This window comes from Salmo trutta, unplaced genomic scaffold, assembly GCF_901001165.1.
Source record: "Salmo trutta unplaced genomic scaffold, fSalTru1.1, whole genome shotgun sequence".
Classification (NCBI taxonomy): Eukaryota; Metazoa; Chordata; class Actinopteri; order Salmoniformes; family Salmonidae; genus Salmo; species Salmo trutta.
Window position 1 is genome coordinate 4,522,390 of NW_021822911.1, and position 14,045 is coordinate 4,536,434.

The 14,045-nt window shown below is 38.8% G+C and overlaps 1 long non-coding RNA gene and 1 pseudogene across 1 annotated transcript; both read right to left on the minus strand.

The window, feature by feature from the left end:
* Positions 1–2,825: 2,825 nt before the first annotated feature.
* LOC115186585 (NLR family CARD domain-containing protein 3-like) lies at positions 2,826–5,470 on the minus strand (annotated as a pseudogene).
* Positions 5,471–6,014: 544 nt separating this feature from the next.
* LOC115186604 (uncharacterized) lies at positions 6,015–13,320 on the minus strand. Its single transcript, XR_003875792.1, has 3 exons — positions 12,965–13,320; positions 12,187–12,285; positions 6,015–6,072 (listed from the first exon to the last, which is right to left on the minus strand). It is a non-coding gene; the product is annotated as an uncharacterized LOC115186604 (long non-coding RNA).
* Positions 13,321–14,045: the final 725 nt, after the last annotated feature.

The window sequence follows — 14,045 nt, forward strand, 5'->3', positions numbered from 1 at the left end:
AGATTAGGCTGGCAATACTAAAGTACCTATTAAAACATCCAATAGTCAAAGCTATATGAAATACAAATGGTATGGAGAGAAATAGTCGACGCGTCATAATTCCTATAATAACTACAACCTAAAACTTCTTAACTGGGAATACTGAAGAACTGGGAATATTGAACCATCATATGCAAGAAACTTAAACGCTTTTTTACATGGCACTTTTACTTTCTTCTCGCATTATTCAATGCAAATTGAACATGTTTCATTATTTATTTGAGACTAAATAGATTTTATTTATGTATTATATTAAGTTAAAATAAGTGTTCATTCAGTATTGTTGTTTTTGTCATTATTACAAATACATAATTATATAAAAATCGGCATCTGCTTTTTTTGGTACTCCAATAATCAGTATCGGCATTGAAAAAACATAATCGGTCGACCTCTAATTCTGACCAATCCACTTATAGTGTATTAAAGTAGTCAAAAAGTATAAATTTGGTCCCATATTCTTTGAACGTAATGACTACATCAAGCCTGTGACTGGCATGTTTGAGAAAGATCATGAATGAATCATGAATAATAATGAGTGAGAAAGTTACAGAGGCTACAACAAAACATGCTAACCTCTCACCATTACCAATAACAGAGGATACAACAAAACATGCTAACCTCTCACCATTACCAATAACAGAGGCTACAACAAAACATGCTAACCTCTCACCATTACCAATAACAGAGGCTACAACAAAACATGCTAACCTCTCACCATTACCAATAACAGAGGATACAACAAAACATGCTAACCTCTCACCATTACCAATAACAGAGGCTACAACAAAACATGCTAACCTCTCACCATTACCAATAAGAGAGGCTACAACAAAACATGCTAACCTCTCACCATTACCAATAACAGAGGATACAACAAAACATGCTAACCTCTCACCATTACCAATAACAGAGGCTACAACAAAACATGCTAACCTCTCACCATTACCAATAACAGAGGATACAACAAAACATGCTAACCTCTCACCATTACCAATAACAGAGGATACAACAAAACATGCTAACCTCTCACCATTACCAATAACAGAGGCTACAAAAAAACATGCTAAACTCTCACCATTACCAATAACAGAGGATACAACAAAACATGCTAATCTCTCACCATTACCAATAACAGAGGCTACAACAAAACATGCTAACCTCTCACCATTACCAATAACAGAGGCTACAACAAAACATGCTAACCTCTCACCATTACCAGTAACAGAGGATACAACAAAACATGCTAACCTCTCACCATTACCAATAACAGAGGATACAACAAAACATGCTAACCTCTCACCATTACCAATAACAGAGACTACAACAAAACATGCTAACCTCTCACCATTACCAATAACAGAGGATACAACAAAACATGCTAATCTCTCACCATTACCAATAACAGAGGCTACAACAAAACATGCTAACCTCTCACCATTACCAATAACAGAGGCTACAACAAAACATGCTAACCTCTCACCATTACCAATAACAGAGGATACAACAAAACATGCTAACCTCTCACCATTACCAATAACAGAGGATACAACAAAACATGCTAACCTCTCACCATTACCAATAACAGAGGCTACAACAAAACATGCTAACCTCTCACCATTACCAATAACAGAGGCTACAACAAAACATGCTAACCTCTCACCATTACCAATAACAGAGGATACAACAAAACATGCTAACCTTTCACCATTACCAATAACAGAGGCTACAACAAAACATGCTAACCTCTCACCATTACCAATAACAGAGGATACAACAAAACATGCTAACCTCTCACCATTACCAATAACAGAGGATACAACAAAACATGCTAACCTCTCACCATTACCAATAACAGAGGCTACAACAAAACATGCTAACCTCTCACCATTACCAATAACAGAGGATACAACAAAACATGCTAATCTCTCACCATTACCAATAACAGAGGCTACAACAAAACATGCTAACCTCTCACCATTACCAATAACAGAGGCTACAACAAAACATGCTAACCTCTCACCATTACCAATAACAGAGGATACAACAAAACATGCTAACCTCTCACCATTACCAATAACAGAGGATACAACAAAACATGCTAACCTCTCACCATTACCAATAACAGAGGCTACAACAAAACATGCTAACCTCTCACCATTACCAATAACAGAGGATACAACAAAACATGCTAATCTCTCACCATTACCAATAACAGAGGCTACAACAAAACATGCTAACCTCTCACCATTACCAATAACAGAGGCTACAACAAAACATGCTAACCTCTCACCATTACCAATAACAGAGGCTACAACAAAACATGCTAACCTCTCACCATTACCAATAACAGAGGATACAACAAAACATGCTAACCTCTCACCATTAACCTCAAATAAAAGGTAACATTTTGTACTGACACCTAATATTAAACATTCTATCTCTATCCAAAATGCTGGAGTATAACACCAATTTCAAAACTGTACGCTTCACTGTCCAAACACATATGGTGTGGACTATGTGTGCCTGGTAAACAAATGTGGATCTGGTGAACAGTTATCACTTGTTGACCAACTACAGGAATACTGACCTCAGAGTCTCCAGTTTACAGTGGGGATTCCCCAGTCCAGCAGAGAGCAGCTTCACTCCTGAATCGTCTAGGTCATTGTTACTCAGGTCCAGCTCTCTCAGGTGTGAGGGGTTTGACTCCAGAGCTGAGACCAGAGAAGCACAGCCTTTCTCTGTGACTCCACAGCCTGACAGCCTGCAACGAGATCATCATGACTTCACAAACACACTGTTAATTTAACACCAGTAGTGTAGAAGGACAATGGTAGATGCATTTGGTTTATTCTCTCAAACAACATATAGATTAATCTTCTGTCTCCTGGAATTGTATTGTCATTATGTTAAACTAATGTGAAAATCAATGCACTGATTCAATATGTTATTCAATATAATATTATTTACATAATATAACACGTATTTTTCACTCAACTAAATATTTTTTTCTGGTGATAATTTCTTATATGTCATTTTATTTACTCACAGAGCAGCTCTGGAGGCTTTGACCACTGGCAGCAGCCTCAGAAGACCTTCCTCTGATCTGGAGTATTTCTTCAGGTCAAATACATCCAGCTCTTTTCTGAAGTCAGCAACACAAAGACCAGAGCTGACCACTGTGCAGGTGACAGGTTGGGTTCTGAGAGACTTCCTGAGCTCAGGTAGCTTTGGATCTCCTCTACTAGAGAATGGTCATTCAGTTCATTCAGACAGTGGAACAGATTGATGCTCCTCTCTGGAGAGAGATTCTTCCTGATCTTCTTCTTTATGTACTTGACTGTTTCTTCATGGCTCTGTGAGCTGCTTCTTGTCTTTGTCAGTAGACCTCGTAAGTGCTTCTGATTGGACTCCAGTGAGAGGCCCAGAAGGAAGCGGAGGAAAAGGTCCAGGTTTCCTGTCTCACTTTGTAAGGCTTTATCCAAAGCACTCTTGTAGACAGTAACTTTATGCTTGTCTCTGAACAGCACAGAAAGGTTCCTGGATGTTGATTGAGGTTTGGCCATAAGATTCTCATTGTTGTTGATGAATGAGAGGAACACATATACAGCAGCCAGAAACTCCTGAATGCTCAGATGCACGAAGCAGTACACCTTGTCCTGGTACAGCCCACATTCCTCTTTAAAGAGCTGTGTGCACAATCCTGAGTACACTGAGGCTTCATTGACATCAATGCCAGCCTCTTTCAGGTCTTCTTCATAGAAAATCAGATTGCCATTCACAAGCTGTTGAAAAGCCAGTTTTCCCAGTGACAGAATGCTCTCGTTATTCAAGTGTGGATTTGTCTCTTCTTTCCCAAGATACTTTTCATTCTTCTGTTTGGTATGAAACACCACAAGGTGTGTGTACATCTCAGTCAGATTCTTGGGCATCTCTTCTCTCTTATGTTTCAGCATGTGTTCAAGGACTGTTGCAGAAATCCAACAGAAGACTGGAATGTGGCACATGATGTGGAGGCTCCTTGATGTCTTTATGTGTGAGATGATTCTGCTGGCCAGGTCCTCATCCCTGAATCTCTTCCTGAAGTACTCCTCCTTCTGTGGGTCGTTGAACCCTCGTACCTCTGTCACCTGGTCAACACACTCTGAAGGGATCTTATTGGCTGCTGCAGGTCGGGTAGTTATCCAGAGGAGAGCAGAGGGAAGCAGATTTCCCTTGATGAGATTTGTCAGCAGAACATCCACTGAGGTTGACTCTGTGACGTCACAACAGATCTTGTTCTTATGGAAGTCTAGGGGCAGTCGGCACTCATCCAGACCATCAAAGATGAACAGAACTTTGTACTTGTCGTAGTTGGAGATTCTTGATTGTTTGGTTTCCATTGAGAAGTGATTAAGAAGTGCAATCAAAGTGTGTTTGTCCCCTTTCAACAAATTCACCTGCCGGAAAGGGACTGAAAAAACAAATTGAACATCCTGATTTGCTTTTCCTTCAGCCCAGTCCAGAATGAACTTCTGCACAGAGACTGTTTTTCCAATGCCAGCGACTCCCTTTGTCAGCACAGTTCTGATAAGTTTGTCTTGTCCAGTTAAGGGTTTGAAGATGTCGTTACATTTGATTGCAGTCTCTGGTCTTGCTTGTTTCCTGGTTGTTGTCTCAATCTGTCTCAGCTCATGTTCATTATTGACCTCTCCTGTTCCACCCTCTGTGATGTAGAGCTCTGTGTAGATCTTATTGAGAAGTGTTGGGTTTCCTTGTTTAGCGATCCCCTCAAATACATATTGAAACTTCTTCTTTAGATTAGATTTGAGTTCACGTTGGCAAATCACAGCAAGCTCATCTGAATGAAGAAATAACACAGAGGATATTAATATTACGTCTGTTTTAATAACTACAGTATTGTAGGACTGTTATAAAGTTTTAAATTATAATTTATTCTCTTAACTGTCTGTATAAATGTGTAAATATTTTCATAATGCATTCCAGGCTGGTGTGACTGATTATATTATTATTGGTATTATTGATGGTATTATTAATGTTGTCTCTCTCTCTCTAAATTACTCAAAACATCCCTTCTGCTACTTGATGAGGTCACTAGGTGTTGTGTTAAGGCTGCTACAATATCATTGAGTTACACAGCTACTTTAGCTGTACTTTAGCCACAGCTTTTAAATGTTATACAACAGCATTCAACATGATGCAGACAGATCTTACTTTTCTCCAGTGTGTCAGCGAGCTCCTTCTGGTTCATTTTCCTCAGGACGTGCAGTGTGATCTTCAGAGCCCCCTCTCTGGCACTGCTCTCCTGCTTCTCATCTTCAGCATCCACCACTTCCTCATCCTGCTTCTGACTCTCAAAGACTTCTGGGAGTTCAGGACTAAGAATCCTCTTGAACATCTTCAGCTCGTTCTTCACAAATGTCATAATTTTCTCTTCAAGCAACTAAAATAAATCAAGTAAATAAGTTAAGCAAGAGAAGAAATGCTTTCTCATTAACACAATAATGAATAATTGACAGATCAACTTTACTTGAGATAAACAAAAACAAATGTTCATAAAAGGATCACATACACTGAATATAGAGTCCAGGTCTGTTTGATGACTCTGGGAAGACTGACCACTGAGAATCTCTGACTCTGATCTCTCCTGTTGGTTTCTGTGGGCAAAACATGAGATTACATCTCCTCATCCAGGGAGTACACACACACACACACACACACACACACACACACACACACACACACACACACACACACACACACACACACACACACACTGTTTTAGGACTATGAAAATGGACTAAAGGATTAGCCTATGGATTATGAAAACAACCAAAATAAATGGGAAAATGGGAGAGGAGAAATTACTAGAGACAGTGTTGTTTAACTCACTGACCATGACCCATGAGTTCTTCTTACCTTTGTTCAGTAGAAAAGTCTCCCTCTCTAAACTCTATAGGTGTACCCATAGACCGGTCACTCTTCATGGACACACAGCTGGGTACAGGGGAGGCTGGTCTCTCCTGCTTGATTGGGCTTCAACACAACAGAGACAAACATTACATCTCTCATCTACTCTGATCTCAGATGGGGAAACATAAGAAGAGTTCCAAAATGCTATATATCACTTTACAGAAATGAGCTTTTATTGTTTAAAGAAATGATGTATTAATTATTACATCTCTCACAGACAAGGATTTGTTTAAAATCTATCACTTGATGGTTTCATTTCAGAGAGACAAAAATAATGTTTTTTTATGCAAAATGCTATATATCTCCCTCACTCTCAAATGTGACCGACCGGCTAAATTTGGTAATTATTAACTAAATAACTACATATATAGTGATTTTGGTTTATGTCAGTTTAATTGTTTGTTATGGTATAAGTTGTTATTTTATGATTGTAAGTGATAAAATTAACTAGTAATTCTCAGTAATTACTACTTTAGTAAGGAATAACACATTTTTCAGTACTACTGCAGTTGTTACATAATTCCAATAGATGGCAGCATAAGACCACAAATGATATTTCAGAATATTAGTTTAGTTCTCCCTGGATACACCACCACTCCCCCTCACAGGAAAACTCCTGTGTGAGCTTCTTTCTGTCCCTTTCCACACTGCTAACGCAAGAGGAAGGACTGAAAAAGCATTTAACAGATTACTGTGAAGTAATATAACGATGATTCATTTTTATTATTACCTGTTTTTATGCTTATGTTTTACACTTCATTAATATAACGATTATCATTAAGCCTGAATATTAATTCAGTCACCTCTGGTCGAGAAAAACTTATTTTCCCTGTACATTTATTCTCTAATTCATCAATCAGCATCCACCTGCTCTGCCTTCTCGAGCAAGCCAGGGGCATGTGGAGGTAAATTTAATTTAAAGGTCAAATGTTGAGGTAAATTTACTAACCGGGAGGGTTGAATTATGTCATTTATTGGCGGGCTGGAAGATGCACTCGTCTTTTCTATTCCGAGGTTGTTTACTCACAATATCAGATATTAAGATGATGTTTTAGAATGTATGTATACTGAGGTTGAGGTTCTGAGTAGTGATTATTTACCCGGGGTTCAATACCTGCTATAGTCACTGTTTATTTGCTCTCCCAAAAGCAACACAGCCCTAATACGAGATATATACCTAACTAAAGTAATTAATGACCATTTTAGAAAATCATGGGACATATAGTCTGTGGTTTCATGCTATTTTATGTCAATCATATTGCTGCTTGTAGCCTATAACTGATGCTTCGTGGTCTTATGCTGCCATCTATGGGAAATATTTAGCATTTAAAAGTTATTAATTCACATAAAGACGTAGGTGAGGCAGCTGAGAAATAAAGTGTATTTTTCTTGTAAATTCATTAGATCTCAAACCTGCCTCACCTATCCCACACCAATTGCTTGCTTGCGCGCCAGGAGGCTAGTTCCTTTTGGCCATTTATGCAAGTATATGGCGAAGCGCGTTACGCATATCTGTGAGTTATGAAAGTTATGAAAACGAAGTGTTTTGCAAATTTTGAACTTACAATATGGCTACTAATACTGGAAAAGCTAAATCAATGTCCAAGTATAGAGATTTTTTGACGATATTCTTGCATACATTTTTTTTGAGACAACAGCTAAAGGAGAGAACGCTAACGTTACCTGCTAACGTTACATTAGACTGGTAAGTGAAATACGAGTCTTCATATTTATATTCTTTTATATTGTAAATCCGAAAGCCACAACATGTCAAAGTCAACATACAATATACACTGGCACCCGACTGGCACAGTTGTCTAACACACTGCCAGTACCTGGTTTGAATCCGTTTGTGATTGGGAGTCCCATAGGGAGGCGCACAATTGGCCCAGCGTCGTCTGGGTTTGGTCGGGGTAGGCGTCATTGTAAATAAGAATTTGTACTGACTTGCCTAGTTAATACGTGTCACATATTAGTTTGCAAACAATGTAAAACAAATAATAATAAAGCTGCATACAAACATGCTCTTTTTTGTTGTCTTGAGTTAGGCAGCTCCTAAATGCAGGTGTTTCAGCCTAGCTCAGTGCTTTCTGTGGTGGTGGGGCAGCCAGAGGAAAATACTGAGCGTAGGGGTTGGTAATGTTCTGTAGTTGTGCCTTGATTGGCTCAGTGTTCTGTCACTCATGGAGACACTACGTCACCGCAAAATCTACAGGGAGAGCTCAAAAATTCAAGCCCATTGGGTGCTGCCATAGAGTTACATTAGAAGTGCCCATCCAAAAGGCTCAAGGTCATTGGCCACAGATAAAATTGTCAAATCACGTTATATCTATCATGGCTTTGATTGGACTGGTTCAATTCTGCGTTTAACCTGTCAAGGTATAGGGGGCAGTAGTTTCGATTTCGGATGAAAAATGTGCCCAAATAAAACTGCCTGCTACTAGGGCTCAGAAGATAGGATATGCATATTATTAGTATATTTGGATAGAAAACACTCTGAAGTTTCTAAAACTGTTTTAATGATGTCTGTGAGTATAACATAACTCATATGGAAGGCAAAAACCTGAGAAAAATACAACCAGGAAGTGGGAAATCTGATGCGTGTAGTCTTTTCAAGTCATTGCCTATCTAACACACAGTGACTTAGGGTTCATTTTGCACTTCCTAAGGCTTCCACTAGATGTCAACAGTCTTTAGAACCTAGTTTCAGGCTTTTGCGGTGAACACAGAGCGAACAAGAGGACCTGGAATTAGGTGACTCAGAAAATGAAATGGGTTTTGTGACGCACATTCACGTGATGAGGTAGCTGTGTTCCATAACGTTTTTCAAGACATTGGAATCGTCCGGTTGGAATATTATTGAAGTTCTAAGTTAAAAAGGCCCTAAAGATTGATGCTATACAACGTTTGACATGTTTGAACGAACGTAAATATATATTTTTTAAACTTTCGTCGTGACATTTTGGCCGTGCTTCCTACATTTGGTGTAGCTTACTGAACGCGCAAACAACGAGGTATTTGGACATAAATTATGGACTTTATCGAACAAAACAATATTTATTGTGGACCTGGGATTCCTGGAAGTGCCTTCTGATGAAGATCATCAAAGGTAAGTGAATATTTCGAATGCGATTTTAGATGACTCTAAAATGGCGGGTATCTGTATTGCTTGATGTCTTTTTCTGAGCGCAGTACTCAGATTATTGCAAAGTGTGCTTTCCCCATGAAGCTTTTTTGAAATCTGTCACAGCAGTTGCATAAAGGAGATGTTCATCTGTAATTCCTTGAATAACAGTTTAATATTTTATCAACGTTTATGATGAGTATTTTTGTAAAATGTTGTGCTGATTCACCGGAAGTATTGGAGGCAAAATATATGTAAAATGCTGTTTTTGGATATAAATATGAACTTTATCGAACAAAACATACATGTATTGTCTAACATTGAGTCCTAGGAGTGTCATCTGATGAAGATCGTCAAAGGTTAGTGTATAATTCTAGCTGAATTTATGGTTTTTGTGACCCCTCTCCTTGCTTGGAAAATGGCTGTGTGGTTTTTCTTGTGTTTTCACTGTCCTAACATAATCTAACTTTATGCTTATGCCGTAAAGCCTTTTTGAAATCGGACAACGTGGTTACATTAAGGAGAAGTGTATCTTTAAAATGGTGTAAAATAGTCATATGTTTGAGAACTTTGAATTATGACATTTTGTTGTTTTGAATTTGGCGCCCTGACATTTCACTGGCTGTTGAATAGTGTGAACCGTGGGTGGGACGGTAGGCAGCCCTGTAGGCAGCCCCCAGGCAGCCCTGAGAAGTTAAGGGTCTCTTTTCCAAACTTAAAAGGATAAACATTCACATGCAACACCAAGGAACAGAAAAGGTTGAATACATTGGCCATGCTGTGAATCCAGCATGACTTCTGCAACGTTCAAAACAACTGGAACCTGGGAAATATCAGACTTCAGTGAGTTCAGGACAACTCTGAAAAAAACGAGCTCCAACTAAGAAAATACGGTTTGAACGGTCATCCAACTCGAAATTCCAAGTGGGGATCTCGGCCTCTTTCTAGAGCTCCGACCTGAAGATCACTGACGTCATCATTAGAACTTCCCAGTTCCCAGTTGTCTTGAAAACACCATAAATCCAGAGAATGACATACTTTGATGACAAAATTTGCCCACAAGGACCGCCGCGCCACCCCATCCTATACGAAACACATCCCTTATTTGAAGTGTTTCTACAATTCCCTATGGGAAAACTGTATGGTAGAAAAATGTTTGGATTTTGACAGCAATGCTAAGAAGTTACAGATAAATTCAAAATGAGAGGCTAAAAGGACAGAACTCTTGATGAAAATATCTCAAAAACCAACAGAGGAATTGCTAAAAACTCAACCAAAGAAGAAAAACAACCGTCTTTTGCACCAAGTACACCAAGTATTCTGAGAAAACGAAAGCAATCCTGAAAAAGCACTGGAATAGTCTGCAGTCAGACAAAACAATCACACACCTCTTCAAGGAACCCCCACTGGTGGTCTAAAGCGTGGTCGCAATATTGTAGATAGTTTGGTGAGATCTGACCTGCCCTCTGAGCCCATTCAGACACTCTTGACACTCATTCCAAATGGGAACTACAAACGTGGCTCATGAGCACAGTGCAACAGCACTATAAAAACATCCATCTTCAGACATCAACATACAGGTAGAAAAATCCCTGTTAGAGGGATCATCTCATGCAAGACCAAGGGAGTAATCTATCTCATCACCTGTTCATGTGGGAAAGCCTACGTAGGACAAACGAAAAGACTATTAAAACAACGCATAGCTGAACACCGCAGCTCAATCAGGTGTAAGAACATTGACTGTCCAATAGCAGCTCACTTTGTTGAAGCTGACCATCCAATCTCCTCCCTCAAATACACAGGCATTGAGCATGTTGCTCTACCAAGGAGAGGAGGTAACATGGAGATCCTACTACTACAAAGGGAGGCTTACTGGAGATCCTGTCTAAAAACATAGACCCCTAGTGGTCTGAATATTGACTTTGATCTCAGGCCCTTATGAACAGTTCTCTGTTTTAAATGGATATATTATTTCTACAGCTTATCAGAGCACATCCAATATGTTCCCCTGTTGATGATGCTCATTATGCATTATGGTTGAACCAAAACATTACATTTAACAAATGTTTTTATTGAAATAGGAAACAATTAAATATGTGAAATTGAATAAAACAATAATGTATGTTGATGCTAATGTTATGTACAATTATCAGTTATGTTTCTATATGATAACAATAGCCTGATATATTCAATATGCCAAACTATTGTTTTTTTTAAGTTTCACTCAATTCATTCTATTTAACTTAACAATTATGACACACCCCTCACTATTGCCTTTGGTGGCACTAACTGCACTGTTCGTCTACATAACCTGGTTCAAGTATTCATGACATCACCCTGAAGAAGGCACAGTGATGCTGAAACGTTGGTAAATACCCAATAAATTACTAGGAGTTAATATATGGAGTGTGCTTATAGCTTATAGTTTAGCCGTTAGTCAGAACCTCCACATAAATAAACATTATCTGGGTGTGCGACAGCTCATGTTTTTTATTGGAAAAACTATTGGAACCATTTCCCTGTTTGACCACAAGGTGTTATGGGTATTATGACACCTCCACTGTGGGGCTCTATAAAACTATTGGAACCATTTCCCTGTTTGACCGCTAGGTGTTATGGGTACTATGACACCTCCACTGTGGGGCTCTATAAAACTATTGGAACCATTTCCCAGTTTGACCGCTAGGTGTTATGGGTATTATAACACCTCCAATGTGGGGCTCTATAAAACTATTGGTACCATTTCCCTGTTTGACCACAAGGTGTTATGGGTATTATGACACCTCCACTGTGGGGCTCTATAATGCAAATGAAATGTGAGAATCTGGTGAATGCAGAATCTAGAGAATGCAACAATATTTGTTTCATCTTGCTGTGATGTTCTCAGTAAAATGTCATACGCTAAAATCTATGAATTTTAAATCTTAGAACAGTAATATTTTACACACCCATCATCCTTAATTTCTGAAGAAAAAAACACAAATGAGAAGAAATGGTGGATATAGTGTTTTGGATATAAACTCTTCATAAATTCTTTACAAAACTAATCTCACCTCTTAGATTTGGTGCCGTGTTCCCCAGAGACACTCCTTTTAGAGGCAGGGCCCTCCTCCTCTCTCTTCCAAGAGAGACTCATTTTAGAGCAGTGACCCCTAAACAGAGATCCAGCACGTTGGTTGTGATTAACACAGTGACAACTAATTATTGAATGTCAATTGTTGTATTTTATTCATTATCTCTTAGAAATAAAACATTTACTAACAGATACATCCAAACAGTCAGGTGATTTAATGCATCACATGAACATGTAGTCGTGACTGATATTTTTCACCTTTTCTCCATGTAGTTTAACTAATAATAATAATAACAACAATATAATATTAATAAGTCACTTTCTCTTTTAATAATTTATCTCATTCTAGTGTGTTGCTTAGTTTAACAGGTATGATATTATTATTCTGTTACTGAATTCAGTTCATAATAAGAAAAGTAGGTTCAGTGGTTTCAAACCAAATTACACAGGAAAGAGGAGCTCATTGTAATTTTGAAAACAAATTTTATGATATTTTGAAAGACGATTTACAACTTATACATAAAAAATATACAAATTGTAAAATAACCACAATATACGAATATATGAACAATATGTTTTTGAATTTGACTTGCCTACGCCCAGTTTGCGCCATTTTGTATGATTGAACTGTCACATAACTGTCCCAGGTGAAATGGACTTTTAGATCTGAGTGTTTTACTGTCAGTCACTATACTAAAATAACACCATACATTTAATTTCCCTACACACTTTACAATAATCCCTGGGAAGATTCTTACCTTGTAGCCTGAATTCACAACCAGAACATGTCAAGTCATTGAGATATTTTCCGTTGTTCTGAGAGAGCACCTTCCTGATAACAAGTGGCTCTGTATCTATGTTCTAGGTACAGTTGATCTTTGGATGTAATAATATCTGGTCAAAGTCTAGTGACACAACACCATAGTATATCATAAACATAACAGCAGTTGGCCAGAAAAGGCCATGGCATACTATAAAACAGGGTTCGTCAACTAGATTTGGCTTCGGGACAATTTTTTTCTGATTGGGCCAGAACATAATTAGCATATAATATTAGCACAATTAATACGCCTACACTATAAATTTAACAACATGTTTAACACATTTGATTAGTACATAGTACATTCAGTGACAATAAAATAATTTAGATCTGTAACGCCCTGGCCATAGAGAGGGGTTTTTTGTTCTTTATTTTGGTTAGGCCAGGGTGTTACATTGGGTGGGCGTTCTATGTTCTTTTTCTAGGTTTTTTGTATTTCTTTGTTTTGGGCTGTGTGTGGCTCCCAATCAGGCACAGCTGAAGTTCGTTGTTGTTGATTGGGAGTCACACATAAGGAGCATGTTTTTCCTTTGGGTTTTGTGGGTAATTGTTTTCTGTTTAGTGTGTTCGTAACAGAACTGTTGCTAGTTGTTTTTTGGTTTCTTTTTGTATAGTGTTCGTTAATCATTAAAACCTTTTATGATGAACACTCACTCCGCTGCACCTTGGTCTCTCTCTCACGACAGCCCTTACAGAATCCCCCACCAAGAAACGGACCAAGCAGCGGAGGAAGGAGAGGAACCAGGAGAAGAGCTATCGGGACTCATGGAGGTTGGAAAAAATGGAGAGGAACGTTCAGGATTCCTGGAGATGGGAGGAATTACTGGATGAAGGTGGACCATGGGCTCAAGCTGGGGAGTATCGCCGCCCGCAATGGGAGATCGAGGCGGCGATAGCTAAGAGGCGCTGGTACGAGGCAAGGGAGCGTGACAGACACGAGAGGCAGCCCCCAAAAACATTTGGGGGGGGGCACACGGGGAGATTGACGGAGTCAGGCGGTAGACCTGAGCCAAGCAGCG